An 18,061-nucleotide genomic window follows, 5' to 3' on the forward strand; every position below is an offset into this window, starting at 1 on the left:
TGCGATACTGTTACAAAACTCAATACCGTCGTTGGGGGTGAAAATGGGTCAAAAAAGGATACTCAAAGATTGTTTGTTAAATAACAAATGCAGTTGAAGTCGGAATATTTTTTTATTTGGTATGTATACTCTTCTATGTGGTAATGATAGTTTAGCAAGAAAGTATCACATTATATGAATTGCTTACTAAACTACAAATGATTGAAAATTGACCCAATCTCATCCCTTAGAGGGGGTGAGAATGGGTCAAAGTATTCGAAATCGCCTATCTGCGAATATAATTTAATTTTATTGATCATATCTAGTAAACCTACTTAAAATACAATGTAACCATGACGAATAAAAACTAATGTAATTTTAAAAGATGATTAATCCACCTAAAAGGGCTAATACAACCGAAAGAATGGTTGAAATTTGATGAAAAAAAAAACGTTTGTATGTTGTATCGCTATTTTTAGATACCACAATCATCCTCATTTAAAGTTTCAACTTCCATGAGAGGAGGGAGGGTTACAATGAGGAAGGGGCGCATTGAAAGATTGATTGAAAAAAAAAACATGATAATATTAGTATACTGCATAAGAAATGTTTATCCAAACCCTCTTTTATAAACTCTTATGTACATGATCATTGGCCCCTGTATTGCCAAAGCAAATCACTCCATCTCAAGACGACCTTCTGTTCAAATGTTATGTTACACAGCGTTTCACATTTTTAGACTCTCTCCCGCAATAACATTTAAACGGTTTTTTTTAAATAAATTTTGTATGAGTCCTAGTACAATGGTAGACTTATTTTTCGTTCTTTAGTATTTTTATGTATTCTATGAATGATCCTTGTATGTCACTCTTAATTCATAAAGTTCAAGTTATATACTCAATAAGCAATCACGTATGTCGCATCTCGACGTTCGTTTGCTTTCCGACATTGAACTCAGAAATAAAAACCAAAATAAAAAAAACTTTCCGGAATTGTGCTATGTTACCGGTTTTATAGCCCCAGTATTTCCTGGGTTCCACTACCGTCTGGTAGTTTCACGATATTTCCTTAAAATTTCAAAAATAAGTGGAGAAGAAGAACGCTATTAAGTCTATTTTGTGAGCTTACGATATTGCAGTACACTAAAGATTAGCTAATGATTAGAGTAGCTGTCCAAACGCATGGGTTTATTGTTATAAATGATTTAGGGCACTAAACGTAGGAACACACTCGCTTGACACTTCTTCGACATATTTTCGAAAAAAGTGCTTTTATGAAGATACGGTAAATATGGCACCACTCTAACGTCAAATGGGGACTGTATAACAAGTTGAATTTTTAGTTAAGGTTATGTGCACTCAATAACTTGCTTGACCCAATCTCACCCCCATTCTTAATATTTTGACAAAGGGTCGAAAATATTGAATTTTTAAATAAAAAGAGTAATGACAGCCCACTTTTTCCGTTGCATCAACTAGGTTATACCTACAGCTAACCACTTTTAAGAAAATTTATGGTTAGGTGCTTGTGTGAAACATTACGAAGGAGAATTTTTTTCAGAGTGATTTACTAGTAGTTTCATCATATAAGTTTAGCCACAAATTTAACAAAAAACGATTATTGCTTAACATCTAATTCGGCATCATGACGTGTAAAAACATCTCCTCTTTGAAATAATATTAAGTTTTCAATATAAATTAGCGATAGTTGATGAGCTATTTCAAATTTTATGTTTCTCTGTTTTGACCCAATCTCACCCCCCAGACCCATTGTCACCCCCATCGACGGTAGGTGTTTTTAACGTGTTTATAGGCAAATCGATAGCATGCATATCCCCAATGATATTTGAATCAAAGGTCAAAATTGTTGTTACTGATGATCATTCAAATGAAATATTGCACGGAAAACACGTTGGTAATATGACGTATAATTGTTGGCTAGGAAAACGATTAGCATTTAGGTTTACTTTAAGAGCTTCAATATCTTAAACATTATATCAACGATTTACAAAGCCGCCTTGAAATACCAAAACCTTATGCTGTGTATTCTATTTCACTCTAGTTTCACCATGAAACGTTTTCAAATTCACCGACAAGATACCAATATCACGTGCTTAAAACAAAAAACGGGTGCTCAACACTTAGAAACTTTATGTAATCAACGCTCACAGCGTGCCATATTTTTATTTGTATTCGAGTAGCCGATAGAACTATGAAATTTCAATTAGATTCTCAAACCACAGTTATTAACAAAATGTTGTCAAATTTTCAGAGAAGTTGCTTTAATATTGTAGTTTTGGAATTTGTGAAACTCATGACACCGTTCAAAACTAGTTCGCATTATGGGATGAGAAAAAAAAAGTTTGGGACCCTCGAAACCCTAATGCGTATATCAATTGAACACCCCAAGTTCTCAATTCAAACTTCGGTCATAAACTGTGAAATCCCGTTCCAATATATTTCGAAAATTCTTTCATTATGACACTTCTAGGGTTCCGAAACCCTATTTTTTTTCTCATCCCATAATACGATCTTTTTCAAAATTTTGTCGAGCAGTGTTATTATTTGTTTTTGATATGAAGAGCACTGTATAACAATAATCCCATATATGAGCTAATTCTATGAAAATAGAGAAAAATCAACAAACAGTAAAAACTTCGGTTTCAATCGATAAAATATTTTCAATTTTTCGGAGGTGATGCTATAATAGTATATTTTTCGAATGCCGGGTGTCAGTTAGGTGTACATTTTTATTTGTTAATAACGGTTTCAGGCACACCGTGCGCGCATGTTTACTCACATAATGAAATCCGATAGAAATGGCTTAAAATCTTCAAATAACAAAAACTTTAGTTGCCCTCGATGAAATATTTTCAAATTTTCAGAGGAGATACTAGAATAGTATATCTTCCGAATGCCGAACCGATGGTCCTCTACGACGTGAGACATGAACTATGCTAGAGAAGGACCTGCATGCACTCGGAGTTTTCGAGCGAACGCGTGCTATAAGGACGATCTTCGGCGGTGTGCAGGAGAACAGTGCCCGACTAGAAAATTATATCAAGATTATATCATATTGTGTTATGATGTTAAAATATTTTTCAATAACTTATTATGTTATAAACTAGATGCAGGATGATGTTAAAATAACTAAAATTGTAACAAAAACCACACTGGTCTTATCAAGATAATAACCTATTTTGTTATAATCAGATCAAAAATATAACAGAATGTGATATGAATATAAGCTTCAGGGTTCCTAGTTTATATCAAAATGTGATACAATACACTGTTGCCAAATGTCGAAGAATCAGAACTAAATTATATTACAATGAGTTGTCAAACAACATTTATAACATAATGTGATATATTTGAGTTATAATAGTTCAACAACACCAAAGATGTTGAACATGATTATATCACAATCAGTGAAGAGAATTGTCAGACAAAAGAGGCACAAAACAAGCAACAAAGAAGGCGCGACGATTACTTTTTATCCCTACTGGTAACAGATAATGACATGATCTCGATTTTTTTTGTTGCAGACAAAACGGAAGCTGAATTTGTTGCGTACTTTTCAACTCGTGAATAATCAACTATTACTAACCCAAAGTCAAAACTGTTTGATGATAGAGCTTCACCAGCGTTGCAGTGTTTACCGACTCGAAGTTACCGTTCGAAAATCGCAATGCAAGGCTTAAAAATCTCTCAACTCGTGATGTACGATGTTAATCCTATCATTTTCAAGTTGGGACAAGCTTATGTCGCATTGGGTGGATTGTCGCAACAAATACAGTTTGCGACATTGTCATTATTGTTGCGCGATGGTTGAATTTTGATTCACTGATCATAATGAGTTATAAATGTCATGGTTTGTTATAATTATGTCATATTTTAGTTAGAACTTTCTAGTCGGGTGTGTGGCGGAGAAGGATGAACCTCGCTGCACTTTACGGTGAACCCAGCATCTAGAAAGTGGCTTCCGGCATACGGTGGGCAGAGTATTGCAAGTGTACCGAACAACATAAAAATAAAGCCAAATGTATGGAATTGGTATAAATTTTCATATTATTCATTTCAGTTGAAAATACCCACGTTTGTTATAAAACATTCGTCCACCAGAAAACAAAACTGTTTTTTGCTCAAATTCCCTGAGTGCATATTTTTGCAGCGTGAATGACTTCGGTTAGTGGTTGAAATTATTTATTTATCACTCAGCCAAATCAAATAAACTCCAAAGAGCACTTAGGTCTCAAAACTACAACCTGTTGATTCAGCTAAAAACCCAATCGAATCCACTTCAAAGTGTGTCATATTCCATTGAAATCGAGGCGCCAGAAATACTACGCCAATTTCACCACTTAACCAAGAGATGATAGCAATCAATATATATGCTAGAGATAAAAAAGGCCTTGTTCGGTCGCTACTCTCTGAGCCCTGTTCCCCAGTAGTGACGACAGTGAAGAATGGCATTCATTACAATGTCTTAAACACACAGCTCCGTATAGTCTGTCGCAGAAATACAAATAGTTCCGTTTCCGGCTGTAACATGGATCTGAAAATGGAAATTTGACTGGAAATTAGGTCAATTTTCTCTTCCCACTTGTCTTAAGCGTCCGCCCTCGGCGTCGCTGAACCTGACCCATCAGTCACCAGTCACTACTGTACTGAAGGGGAAAAGCGATGTGGACACAGACAATGAGACAGAGCAGTTGAAGTATTTAAATTTAACATTCATGCACTCCAGCCATCTAGTCCTCGGTTGACAAACAGAGTATTTGTAGAACTTGGCAATACTTTCAAAATTGAACCAATAGATATTGTATCTGCGTCTGTATGACTTGGGTGTGCTTCACTTTTCATGAAGTAGCTGCTCTTCCACACCTGAGATTGTCACAATTTTTCGTTGGGTTATGCTTTATTCTGCGGTGATACGTTTTCAGGCTTTTCCAGACGAACAGGCTTCAACACTCTTTATCGCCCTCATCGAACGGTCGTTGGTGGATATTATTGGAAGCAGATAGGCATCTATGTATACGGCATATGGCACACAATGGAGGGTGGGGTTATCATCACTTTAGTTAGCAATTCATACGTTTATCTATCGATCCTGTAACAGTCAGCTAGCTAGAAGCTCAACATTGAGATTGTTTTAGTAGGCAGGCCTAGCTAGCTAAGCTTAACGTTATTGCAGCATTCTAACTCGAATTGAAACAACAGAAATTTATTTGTTTTTGAAGATTTTGCAAACAAATTATCAAACGGTCGCTATGTCGTTCTCATGGTCGCCATGTTAGGTTATAGAAATTGGTATGGACAGGCAAAGCTGTTCAAGTTCCCAATACTTGATTGAGCTTACTATCAACAATTAGAGTGTTTTCAAAGTGTTTTAAAATAATGTCGTAAATTATAAATTTCTAGATTTTTTTAAACACGAACACGTTCAATGCTGTTCGCTTTTGAAGGAAGTACGACACTAGACAACGGACTAGCATGCAATGCCCAGTGGCACAGCTGGAAACTTTTCCAGACAGTTGCAGCGGGAGTCGAACCCTCGGTCCTCAGCACAATGCAACTAAATGCGAAGCCACACATTCTGAGAAGTTGTGTCAAAATTGAATCGTTGAATTTTTTACAGGAACATTTTTTGTCCGCATAATGCTTCCTGTGAACTCCGTCTTCCAGTAAACTCGCTTATAGCAGAACCAACTTCATGTTTATTTTGCAACTCAATTATATCGCGTGGCATTCTCCCCTGCTAGCCTTCAGCCAGGTATAAAAAACTTTTACTCTCGCGTTTCAAACTGCAATTCCAACTGCTAATGAAGAGGAAGCACTAGTTGTATTGCAAACAGCAGCAGGCGTTTCACAATCCGTGTATTTCCTTCCGCTGGCTGCTGCTGGCTCCCAGCTGCAGGCGGAATTTCATTTCAAATGCACAAACTCGAATCTTCCACCAACGTGCGCGCACTAACGAGCCTCGACGAGTTTCTTTTTACGACCTCACCAGCCGGGTGTTGCTTCTACTACTGGGAGGTTGGAAGTGGCACCTTTATCTTAATCATCCTATTCATATGAATATCTGACACTGAAAATGAAAAAAAAATCGGAGCTAACTTCAAAGGCCCTGAAAGCTGGCAAGTAAGCTTACCTGAGCCGAAGAATGAATACTCGCTTGATTTCCAGTGGTAAAGGGTGAGTCGATAATTATTGTGCCATTTTCAAACTAACGGTACTTTTTTCCTACTTCACCAAAATCAACCAAATTTTGCAGTTTCTCCTTATAGTCTATTGTTTACATATAATGAATTGAGAAGTTATCAGTAAGATTTCGGTCGATCTAGAATAAATTTAGTTAATAGTTCTAAAAAAGATGTTGTACAATCACATGCTAAAATCGAAAATCATGGTATCGCACCTTGGAACAATTAATGATTATACATTATCGCATCATCTTAATGATCGTCAATAGGCTTCAAGAACGGTTGTCAGTGGAACATAAGCTTGGAGCTGGATGAAAACCAGGCACGATGCGCAAAAACAAACCAGAGAGCTTCAATTATTTGTTTCAAGTGGAGCCTGAACATGTCCACATGGAGGGCGTTAATTGAAAATGTCGTGAATTTCACTAAAACGCATCTTAAATTTGAACCTATACCAAAAAGTTGAAATACATACATATACTAAACTACTGTGAAAATTTGGTTTCATTTCGTTAACTGTAGACAATTTGCGAATCAGTTGAAGGTAGGGTGGCACAATAATTAACGACTCACCCTTTACTTGTTTTTTTTACTTTTCTTTTCCAAAATAGAAGAGAAGTATTGAAATACCTAATTGAATATTTGCTAAATGAATAGTTGTGATTTCGGATGAATCAAACCAATCCAACTGAATTCAGAAAAACATTAATGTTTTCTCGAATCTAATGAGTTTCAACGTCGAATGAGAAAAATGTCTAAAATTAATGAAAAATTTACAGAAATATGATCATTTCAAATTCGTCGATACCCGGGTATCCTGCCCACATTCCACGTATTTAAAAGCCTCTCCCTCTGCCCCTCCCACTATAAAACTCAACCCTATTATTAGATATACACTCACAAGTTTTTAGACCTAGCAGGGTAGCTTATAACCAGGGATGCCATATATGCAGATTTATCTGTATCATACTGATTTTTGAGCATCCGAACAGATTTCGTTTTTTATGAAATACAGATTTTTGAGCTAGAGGGGCTATTTTATTTTTGTATGAGAAACAGATTTTTCATAAAAATTTTGTATGAGATACAGATTTTTGAAAATAGTGATACAAATTTTTCAAAAAATCATCCGGCATCCCTGCTTATAACCATCAATAACCTTTAAAATATCGAGAATTGAAACCAGAAAAGTTACCCGAGTAACCTGCCAGACACACTAGGGTTGATACTTGGGTCAATATGTAACATTTTCAGAAACACATTGCAATCTCTCAGAAAACCCCCTCTTGGCAACCCCGAAGACCTCAGAAAACCCTCCTGAAACACCCGTAGTTTCCTATAAATTCTACTAAAGCTCCTTGAAACCCCTTTGCAAGTCTACCGAAGCTCTCATGAACACTACTGGAAGCCCCCTTAAACCCTTCTGCAAGCGTATGGTATCCCGACTAGAAAATTTTAACAAAAATGTAACATACCCAGTAAGGTGGCCCACACTCATATGAAAAACAAAAATTTTGAAAAATGCAAAGTCTTACCTCCTGAATCAGTTGTTTTCTACTCCCAGAATCTACGTTCAAAATTTGAGCAAAATCGGTTGAGCCTAATGGGGCGCTCAAAACGTTTGAAGTTTGTATGAGGAAACTTGTCCAAAAGTATGCAGAAATTTTAAGTTTTCGAATTTGGCCGCTAGGTGGCGCTGTAAGCGTTGAATAATCAAACCCTTTGGTAATATTGTAGATGACTATATGCCAAAAAACTTTGTCGAAGACCGCAAAGTGATCCAACGTCTGTGAAAAAAGTTATACCCTAGGTAAAGTGAGGATAAACTTTATTGTTGTTTTTCCAATACATGTAAAAGAATAAGGTACACCGGGGCAAGTTGAAACGGGTGGGGCAAGATGAAACACGAAATTTTGAAATAGATTTCAATAAAAGTTGGAAATTTGTCCTTCGCTAAAAGATTATTTGAATCAAAAACTATGTGTTACGGCGATCAAACTATTTATCATCATTATTAGAAAACATTATGTTAACCCGCTGTTTCATCTTGCCCCGGTGTACCTTAATATCAACAATGAAATCTCAAAAGCCACCTAGTGAAATTTTTGTTTTTCATATAATAGTGGGCCACCCTAATACCCAGACAACCAAAAGTCGTATAAGGATGCACGCTGTGCATGTGCATTGTGCATCGTATAAAGAACAATTATAAGTCACTATCGCATATACGTACGGCGGAGGAATCAGTTTTATCGCATATGATGTTATTTTTTTTTTTTTGAACTTATCGCGATGTATCTGGTACAATCATATAAGAATACAAATCAACTTTTAATATGTATGACAACATCGTAGTAGACGATATTCTGATGATTTATTGCGACGAATTTTACCTATTCGCAAAGTGTCTATTGAACTCGCATGATTGCGTACTGCGATAGTTATACGACTTCGCTTAATACTTTTCTTATCATGTCAGTGTAACTCGCATTGGTGTATGAACAAAATCGCATAAAAGTAAAAATAGGCTCGTTGAAGTGTGTGTGTGTATACAAGCACGCATAAGCTAGAATCGTTTATGTTGACTTAATTTGACTTGATGTGTGATAATAATGAAAGAGGTGATGTTTGACTGTGATTGCACTGCCAAAAAGCTACAAGAAAGTGAATAGCCATCATTATGGTTACAAAGCCATAATTTTTGTTTTATTGACCTGATAAATGAACAATGGGTGGCACTAGCCAGAGAGGGGTAGTGATAACTGTGCGGGAAACCCCGCTTCGTCGTTTCCAGATAGCCTGCCAAACTCGAATATTATTAAGCCGTATAAGATGCTATGTTACGTCATAACAGTGCTCACCGTGCATCGCATAAGATATCGCACAAGTCACTTTTGTTGCATCTTATATGATGATACTTTACCGTATAAAAGCACGCATAACATGGACATAAACTTCATTATACAATCGAGTCTCTTATTAGACGCTGCCACCCACTTAACGCCCACCGCGTTCTCCAGGCAGTCTTCTAACCAATTGAGTTCATTTTTGATGTGTGATGAATCTATAGTTAGCACTAACTGCGCTCAAAAAACAGCTGGATTGGATGCAAGACAGCTGAGGCATTGCGGTGGGCGTAAAGTGGGTGGTAGCGTGTACTGGGAGACTCGACTGTACGTGCAATTAGGTTGTCTGGGTAATCATAACAAATCTTGATAGTTATAACAGGAACACACAAGGCATTTAATCAACTATATCAGGAGGAATTTTACCAGAGAGTATTCAAAAAATAATTCAGAAATTGCTACAAAATTGTGTACAAAAGTTCTTTAGGAGTCCAACCAAGGAATACTTCGATAATTCGTCCAAAATTACTGCGGACATGGATTCCATCAGATTTTTTTTCCACGGATTCCTACAGAAATTCCTCCAGGAATTCGTTTAGAAAGATCTCCTGGGATTTTCTAAGAAATTGCTCATGGGATTGCTTCCGGGAATCCTCCTGGAGTTTCATTAGGAAATCCTCCTGGTTTTCTCCCAGGTTTGATTTATGGATTCCAGGGAGGAATAAGAAATTCTCTCAGGATTTCCAGGGATTCTTTTAGGAAACAAATTCGAACGATAATTAAAAAAAATCCGCCAAGGATTCTTGCAAGAACTCTTCTTGGGAAGTCCTACAGGAATTGTTGTGGGGTTCCTCCAAGGATTCATCCAGAAATTCCTCCACAAGTTACTCCAGGAATTCCTCCAGGAATCCCTACAAGGATTCCTCCTGAAATTCCAGCAGGTATTCCTCTAGGAAATCCATGAATTCCGCTAGATTCCCCTGAAAGTTCCCCTAGATGTTTCTCCAGGGATTCTTCCAGGAATTCCTTCAGGAATTGCTCCAAGGGTTTAGTAGGTCGGCTCCAAAGGCACGTTCTCTTTCATGTGGGTAATTTGTGCCATCAAATGCTCCAAGGGTTGCTTCAATATTGTTTTTAGAGATTCCTTTAGGAATTCCTACAGGCACTTCTTAAAGATTTATCCAGGGATCCCTCCAGAAGTTGCTCCAGGGCCTTCTCCAAGAATTCCTCATGGAGTTCCTTCAAAAATTCCACAGCAAATGCTCCAGAAATTTCAGTAAACCATTCTCCATGAATGCCTTCAAAAATTCTATCAGGAATTCCTCAAGGGAATGCTCCAGGAATTCTTCCAGGGATTGCCTAAAAGTTCCTCTCGGAAGCGCTTCAAAAATATATTCTGGAATTCTTTCAGAAATTTGAGAAATGCTTCCATCATCTTTTCCAGGGGCGCCTTCAGGAATACCTGAAAATATTTTTGAATCACTTCAAGAATTTCCAGAGGAATTTCTCTAACAATTTGTATTGGAATTCTTTAAGAAAATTTTAGAGGAATGCATACAGATGCCAAGAAATTATCTATGAAGTCAGCCAGCAATTATTTCACGATTTTCTCCAAGAAATCCTTTACGACTTCATCCACGGATTTGTTCAGGAATCCATCCAGAGTTCCTTAAAGAATATCTCCTGCAGCTCCTGCAAAAGAATTCCTTCAGATATTCGGTCTTCGATTCTTTCAGATGCGTTGCATGGGGCCCATGAAGGGTTGCATGGGATTTCGGAGGAAGTTCAAGAATTTTCAGGGGATTTCCGGCGGGTTTCAGAGGCGTAACTCAGGCGTTTTCGGAGATCCGACATCCACTCACTGAACCAAGTGAAGAAACTCTGAAGGTTTTCTAAAAAAAAAGTTGAAGCAATCTCTGAAGGAATTCGTACAGGGACCATTGGAAAATCATTCCCAAGTAACACACTTGTCACAGAAGAGTCACGGCGGCGCAGGTTTTTGTTGCGCATAAGTCACTATGACTTACTTATAGCAAGTAAGTTTTTATTTGTTAGAAGTAAGTCACAGTGACGCATTCTTGAGAAAATCCTCAAAGTGAATCCAGAGGAAATTCGTTGGAAAAAATTAAAGGAAATCGATTTTTTTAATCGTTGAGCTTTGAAAGAAATCCTGAAGGAACTCCTGAAGGAGGTTCCAGAGGAACCTCTCTACAAATTTCTGAAAATATACCATTAGAAAATTCGGCCGAAGCTTCTAGATTAATCATTGATGGATAGTTTCTAAATAAACCTCTCTAAGGAACAAATTTGTGGGCTTCGTGGCCGTGCGATTAGTGGCGTCAGTCGTCTAGGCGTTTCGTAAGCCTCGGAGTGCGGGTTCGATTCCCGCTCCAGTGGGGAAAACTTTTCGTCAAACGGAAAACTCTCCATTGAGCCACTGGGTGTTATGTGTGTTGTCCGTTGTCTCGTGTTAGTGTAATGTTCAGTCTGTGCAGCCTGTGGCTGAAGACGGTGTAGTGTCCTTTTTTTAATATTTCACCTTGGCAAATTTCATGCTATGTAACAATACTGTTTATGGCATCTACTATGTATATTTAAAATTATATATAGAACGTCAACAGCTTCTCTAAAGTTTCGGCGATTTTTTCCATAAAAATTGACCGAGGATTTTTTTTTTTTTTGAATACCTCACACTTTATTTCAGGAAGCTCTCAAAACAAAACCTTTACTTTTACATTGCTCTGAGCAATAGTGTGGAATTGCATAGTTAATGCCCGCCCTGTGACACTCAATGTAAAGAATATGTGACAAATCACTAAAGCCGACCATCAAGACGAGCCTTGTCAAGCAACTCAAACTAACCCTCGTTCAAAGCAATATGAACAACATCCAACAGCAGCAATCATGTCTTCTTTTAGAAACACATGAAGCTCTGATTGTACAGGGGATAGACAAAATGATCGGGACAGGCAAAATTTTCACTTTTCAAAAAATGTTCAATTAGCTGTAACTTTTCGAAAAGTGCATCAAATATTCTCAAACTTTTACTGTAAGTTCTTAAACTAATTGTGTATCAGTGGTTAAAATTTGGAAAAGATCGGACAATTCTTCACGAAGTTATAAAGATTTTTGAAAAAGGTAAAATTATCCGATAGCCAACTTTGAGCTGTTATATCTCCGGATTCAATGAACCGAATGCAATGAATTTTTGACCATTTATGACATATATAATGAGCTATGAAAAACCATTGACTTAACTTAATATTCTTAACACGGAAGAAAATTATAACGATTAGATTATTTTTATAATAAAACACCAAATCATCCAAAATATCAAGATCGTTTCAAAATTGAAGATGCAAATTATAGTTCATTTAGTTTCCCTCCAATTGACTTATACAGTCCGGATTCGCTGGTTGGGTCACGACTGCGCCCCGATTAGCGAATCGTGTTCGTTCGTTGGGGCAACTGACAACTGATCAAAATGCTCTAGACACACGCAAGTGACGAGAAATACGTCACGGAACACTCACATACTTGCGCAATCGTTTTGAATACAGGAGCTGTATGCGACGGCGGTCAGACGTCAAACTCGTTTTGACATCTATTTTGACATTGACAGTGCTTTTTAGTTGGGTTTTGCCCCAACCAGTGAACATGCAACCATCGAGACAGCCCATCTAACGAGCTCTCAACGAACGAATCGTCACTGTATATAAATGCGTTTTGAAGGAAAGTAACAACATATCCGCCAATAAATTGAAAAAGTAATGGGATGCATAATAAAAATCGACCAATTTACTAAAAAATCGAGAAAAAAATAAAATCGCTATAACTTTTTCGCTTGCTAAAAGTTAAGTCAAATGTTTTCCAGAGTTCATTATATAAGTCATGAATGGTTAAAATTTCATTGCAATCGGTTCATTGAATCCGGAGATATAACAGCTCAAAGTTGGCTATCGGATAATTTTATCTTTTTCAAAAATCTTTATAACTTCGTGAATAATTGTCCGATCTTTTCCAAATTTTGTCCACTGATAAACAAATAGTTGAAGAACTTACAGTTAAAATTTGAGAATATTTGATGCACTTTTCGAAAAGATACTGCTAGTTGAACATTTTTTGGAAAGTGAAAATTTTGCCTGTCCCGATCATTTTGTCTATCCCCTGTATGAGTTTTTGTTTTCGCTACGCCATACATTCATATTCACATGTGTGAGATATAACACAGACAAACAGACGTAACACCTTGAACGATTTTCATGGAAATCCATCGCCCAGTTCACACTACCATCACCTGGTGGAAAAGTGGCACGAATCACTGTGTTGTGCAATATCGTCAACAGAAGGCGCTGGTGAGAAACATCAAACGCATAGAAAAACGATGCGCGTGCCTCTGTTTGTGAAAGCCACAACTATGGAAATTTAAAACGATCGTTAAAAGTGTGGTCGATGGAAATTTCGCAAGTGTTACGTCTGTTTGTCTGTGGATATAAGATGTACTGCATAAAGCTGTGGTAAGGAGATTGATCACAGCAGGCCATATAGCGTATTTCGAACTGTCAAGTAGACAATGTTAGCATCCCTGCTTGCGTAGCAACAACTCCAGGCGTCACCCAACCGCGTCCACTCTTGCCACTAGCGAACCGACGTCAGCCAGGGTAAGTTGTGTGTGCTGCGCCTGAGGGGTGATTCCATCCTAGTGAAATACTAAACTCCACAACATGGCGTGCTGTAATTGTTTTTCAAGCACCGTGCACTAATACTACCCCCGTTGGTTTGATTTACACCTCATGCAAACCAACGGGTTTCATTTTTTAATTTGAACTTCTAGTAACCCTGTGGGCATCGAAGAACACACTGATGGTAACCCTTTTTGCTGTTTTGTTTTTATTATGCGTTCCGTTTCACCCCGTTCCATGAGCAGAATGACGTTTGAACAATTTTTAGTTTGAACGATGTGCAGATTAACGGGGGTCAAATTAAAAAGTGTTCAGATTAGATGCGGTCAAACCAACGGGGGTAGACGGTAAACAAATTTACTCTCATTTGGTCCAAACTTGATGGCGATCATTCGACAGTGAGTGTTACAATTTCTGCGTCGGAGTGACGATAATGTGCGTTGGGCTGCTATTGAGATTAGTACAGAATGCAGCGCAGTGGGCGTTCCTATCGTATTGATTCAATCGTTACGAGTGTGTTTCTTAGTGACATTGAGACTGTAGTGTCACAGACAAACAGACGTAACACCTTGAACGATTTTCATGGAAATCCATTGCCCAGTTCACACTACCATGCCCTGGTGGAAAAGTTGCACAAATCACTGTGTTGTGCAATATCGTCAACAGAAGGTGCTAGTGAGAAACATCAAACGCATAGAAAAACGATGCGCGTGCCTCTGTTTGTGAAAGCCACAACTATGGAAATTTAAAACGATCGTTAAAAGCGTGGTCGATGGAAATTTCGCAAGTGTTACGTCTGTTTGTCTGTGGTAGTGTTATGTTAGTACAAAATTTGAATTATTTCATTGCTTTTTTCTTTTAAATTACTATAAGCACTTTATTAAAAATTTCTTCAAAAAATGTAAAAAAAATCGTTCGTGATCTCAACGATTTCTTTAAAACACACCCGTGCAAAAAGAAGAAGTAGCACGTAGGAAGGTCAGCAATAATTTTACTTGGAATAGCTCCAACACTTCCTGAAGAAATTTCTTTACCATAAATTTCAGAATACACCTAATAACACTAGTTTACGAAATAAAACAAAAGTCAACTTCAACTGCTGTCAAAGAATTTATGCATAATTATGTGCTAATTCTAAGAAAAAGTTCTTCAAAAAATTGAAAATTGGGTTTTGCAGTTTTTAAATTTATGAGTTTTGCAGTTTTTGGAATTTATCAAAGTTCAAAGACCTTGCGCTCGAGTGAACCCGTTTCAAATATTGTGCGTTGAATGAAGAACACAATTTTGGCGACTACTTTCCAAGGCCTTATGTAATGATCGAAATTCAATCGCGGTGTAAATAACACGTGCAGTCACAGCAGTCATCACATCACCCGGCCATGTGACGACCGTTTTTCAAGAATTATCAAAGAGCCCTGTGATGGAAAATTTGAAAACATGTATGTTTCCTTAGGCGACAATCTCGCGCGTATCTTTGATTGCGGGTAAAAGTAGTCGCCAAAGTAGATTTTATTTTGATTCGTATAATATTTTGGAATAGGGAGAAAATTGAATATAATATCCGTCGATCATCTGTATACAGTTTTTGTGGCAGATTTGTTTAAGTCAAGGTATTGGCAAGTTTGTAAGACAGTCTCCCATAGAACATGAACACAACTATGCTGCACACGGTAGTGTAAAGCATTGTCCAGTTAGAATCCGGACGCAGATAATCACTTATATCTCAGAGATGGAATAACAAACAGAAAAGGTTAAGCCCTCAAAACAAAGATAATTTACTATAGTTTCATGGAAAAATATCATTAAAATTATTAAATTTAATTTTTAATACATTTTCTCATTTTTTCCGTGATAGCTTCCTTAAAAATCTGCACAATGGTAGTAAATTTTAACATCAACCCCTTCGGCATATTTGTTCAACAATCGGGTCATCTCTGTAGTGTCCTGAGACCCTCTACCAGTCTGATTAGGAATCCAAAGAAACTTTACCAAATATTTCTCTTCTTGCGAAATTAAGGGCTTATCAGTGAATTCCAGTGAAGCGAAATTTGAGTGTTTTTTTTTTGTTTATAAACACTATCCAACAATGATGACACCACTGCACATCTCAGGCTGTCGTGATAGCTCACCAAAGTAGCTCAAACCTTTTTAGATCCCTTGTGGGCATTTTTGAAAAGCAGCACGTGATTCTTGAGGTTATCATCTTTGTACACATTTGGTGTCAAAATCGTGATGTGAGAAAACGATGTCCAGAGCTCGAACTTCCTGGCAAATCTTGGAATTCCAAGCAGATTTATCCATGAACATAAACTTTAATCTTCCTTGGACACTTCCTCATAGCATGGTTAACAATATCTGAGCACATCACACGTAATGGTTTTGGAGATATTAACATTTTTAGCGACTGTCGTACCTAACCACCCTAAATTTTCAGCGTGTTTGTGCAAGATTTTTTTCCTTCGTATGTCTTCAATCTGAAATAACTTTTCACTCGTAGTAAGAAAATCGATGAAATGTTCTCCGTCATTAGAGGACTTGTTTATGATCAGACTGCTGTGAGAAAAATATGATTATGATCATTTAGAGCGTCACAATAAATTATCCTTTGCGTCCGGATTCTAACTGGACAATGCTTTAACTCTGTTCTGCTATAATCAATGCCACAACAGAGACGTGTAGATGTTCATCCAATTCCATCCGAAGGAGATTTACATTGTGAAAAGGAACAAACCTTGTACTTTAAAAGGAATCGAGTCCAGTTCTGTGTCTTCAGGGGACGGGATGGTCAAGTGGCTTCGTAGCTAAGAGGAAAGAAGCACCCGTCTAGAGAATTGGGAGTCGTGGTATCGATCCCACCGGAGCACATGGGTTTCTTATCGCAATTCAAATCTCAATTTGTTCATCAAACACGTGTTTCTGTTGTGTGTATAAATGTCAAAGCATTTAACGTTGTAATTTCCAGTTGGCTTGATTAGCCTAAGTTAAAATCGAGAAATTGACGCCTACGTGTAGTTTGCGGAACATTGCGACACTGATTCTTCATTAGGGCCTAACTGACATTTTCGAATTCTCTTCATCGATCCTCTCTTTATGTCATTACAGAATGTGTATTGAGTTTTTCCCAAAACTTTTTGATTGAAATGCAAAGGAGATGACTATATCTTGCAATAGAAACAAAAAGAATAATGATTTTGTTCGTTTTGATCAAGTTATTAGCAAAAGAGAGAGTCGATGAAGAGAAATCGATCAAGTCTGTTAGGCCCTTATGAAAAATCATTGTCCAATTTGTTCCTATAGCAGTTCCAGAATCCACGATTTTTATTCAAGGTGTACAACATCCGTAAGTCATGTTCCAGTAACGGTTTTATTGGCGTGTATGCATTCTCACTACTAGCAAAAAGTACAAAAATAAACAAAAAGAATAGCGCTTACTTGCTCCGTTTTCGGTAGGACGAAACTGGGAGCACTTTGCTTAAAATGGGATCCGTTCCCCAATGCCTTATAAGACTCTAGGTTTTAGCTCTGGAACTGCTTGGTCTGGTAGATGATCGACTTAAGCCAAGGCGACTAGTCTATGCCACGACCGTTTACCGGGACAGATTGACGAAAACTTCTTCTTGGTATTATACCTAAAATTTCTGTGGGAAATATTAAAAATAAACTAAAAAAACATCCTCTAAAGATTTAACTTTAGAAAATTCTTCAGTAAAATTCAAACACATTCCTTGAAGCAGATTCAGAAAAAAAATCTACTTAAAGATCTTAAATCCTGGAATTCCCACTCCCTAGGAATAACGACAACGACGACTCAACTTTAATGTATATGAATGCCATTTTAATCTTGGTATAATTCTTACCTGCTACAGTGATGTGTTCATAAGTGATGTAATGTTGCCTGAAACGAGAAGAAAATAGACAATGAAAAGTTACAACGTCGTTGGCCATAATCAAGTGTCAAACATGTTATCACTTTACTTGTAATTAAATTGATGGCATGAACATTTTACTCTTTGAAATTGATCTTATTCAGTTCAGACTAAACTCTTTTATGCTGCAAACAATAGTCTCATACGGCTTAATCCCACAGAATAGACAACCCCACTCCACAAAAATTCCGATGTCCCGAAGTGTCCTGTCCTAGGAAAACTTTTCAGTGGGAAATTCTATATGCCAGTTCCATTAGTTGACCCAACTGTGAAGCAACCAACGGCAGCACACCGCCAAGCCGAGCGAGCGCCCATTGTATTCTGAACAACACAAAAGAAGCGAGCGCGCGTCTCAACCCTGGCATTATCCCGTGCTTGCTTGCTCGAATCCAGCACCAGGCTCAGGACGAGGCGCATTGAAGCGCC

The 18,061-nt window shown here is 37.5% G+C and overlaps 1 protein-coding gene across 6 annotated transcripts in view; it reads right to left on the reverse strand.

Moving 5' to 3' along the window:
• Window positions 1–18,061, reverse strand: part of LOC109414810 (adenylyl cyclase 78C) — a 420,295-nt gene that overhangs the window by 262,049 nt on the left and 140,185 nt on the right. For all 6 annotated transcript variants that reach the window (XR_002131191.3, XM_062859289.1, XM_062859288.1 and 3 more), the window contains one exon: window positions 17,567–17,604. The gene's annotated coding sequence lies outside the window, so the exon portion shown is untranslated. The remainder of the gene's footprint in view (window positions 1–17,566; window positions 17,605–18,061) is intronic.

Source organism: Aedes albopictus, chromosome 3 (genome assembly GCF_035046485.1).
Source record: "Aedes albopictus strain Foshan chromosome 3, AalbF5, whole genome shotgun sequence".
In the NCBI taxonomy this organism is placed as follows: domain Eukaryota; kingdom Metazoa; phylum Arthropoda; class Insecta; order Diptera; family Culicidae; genus Aedes; species Aedes albopictus.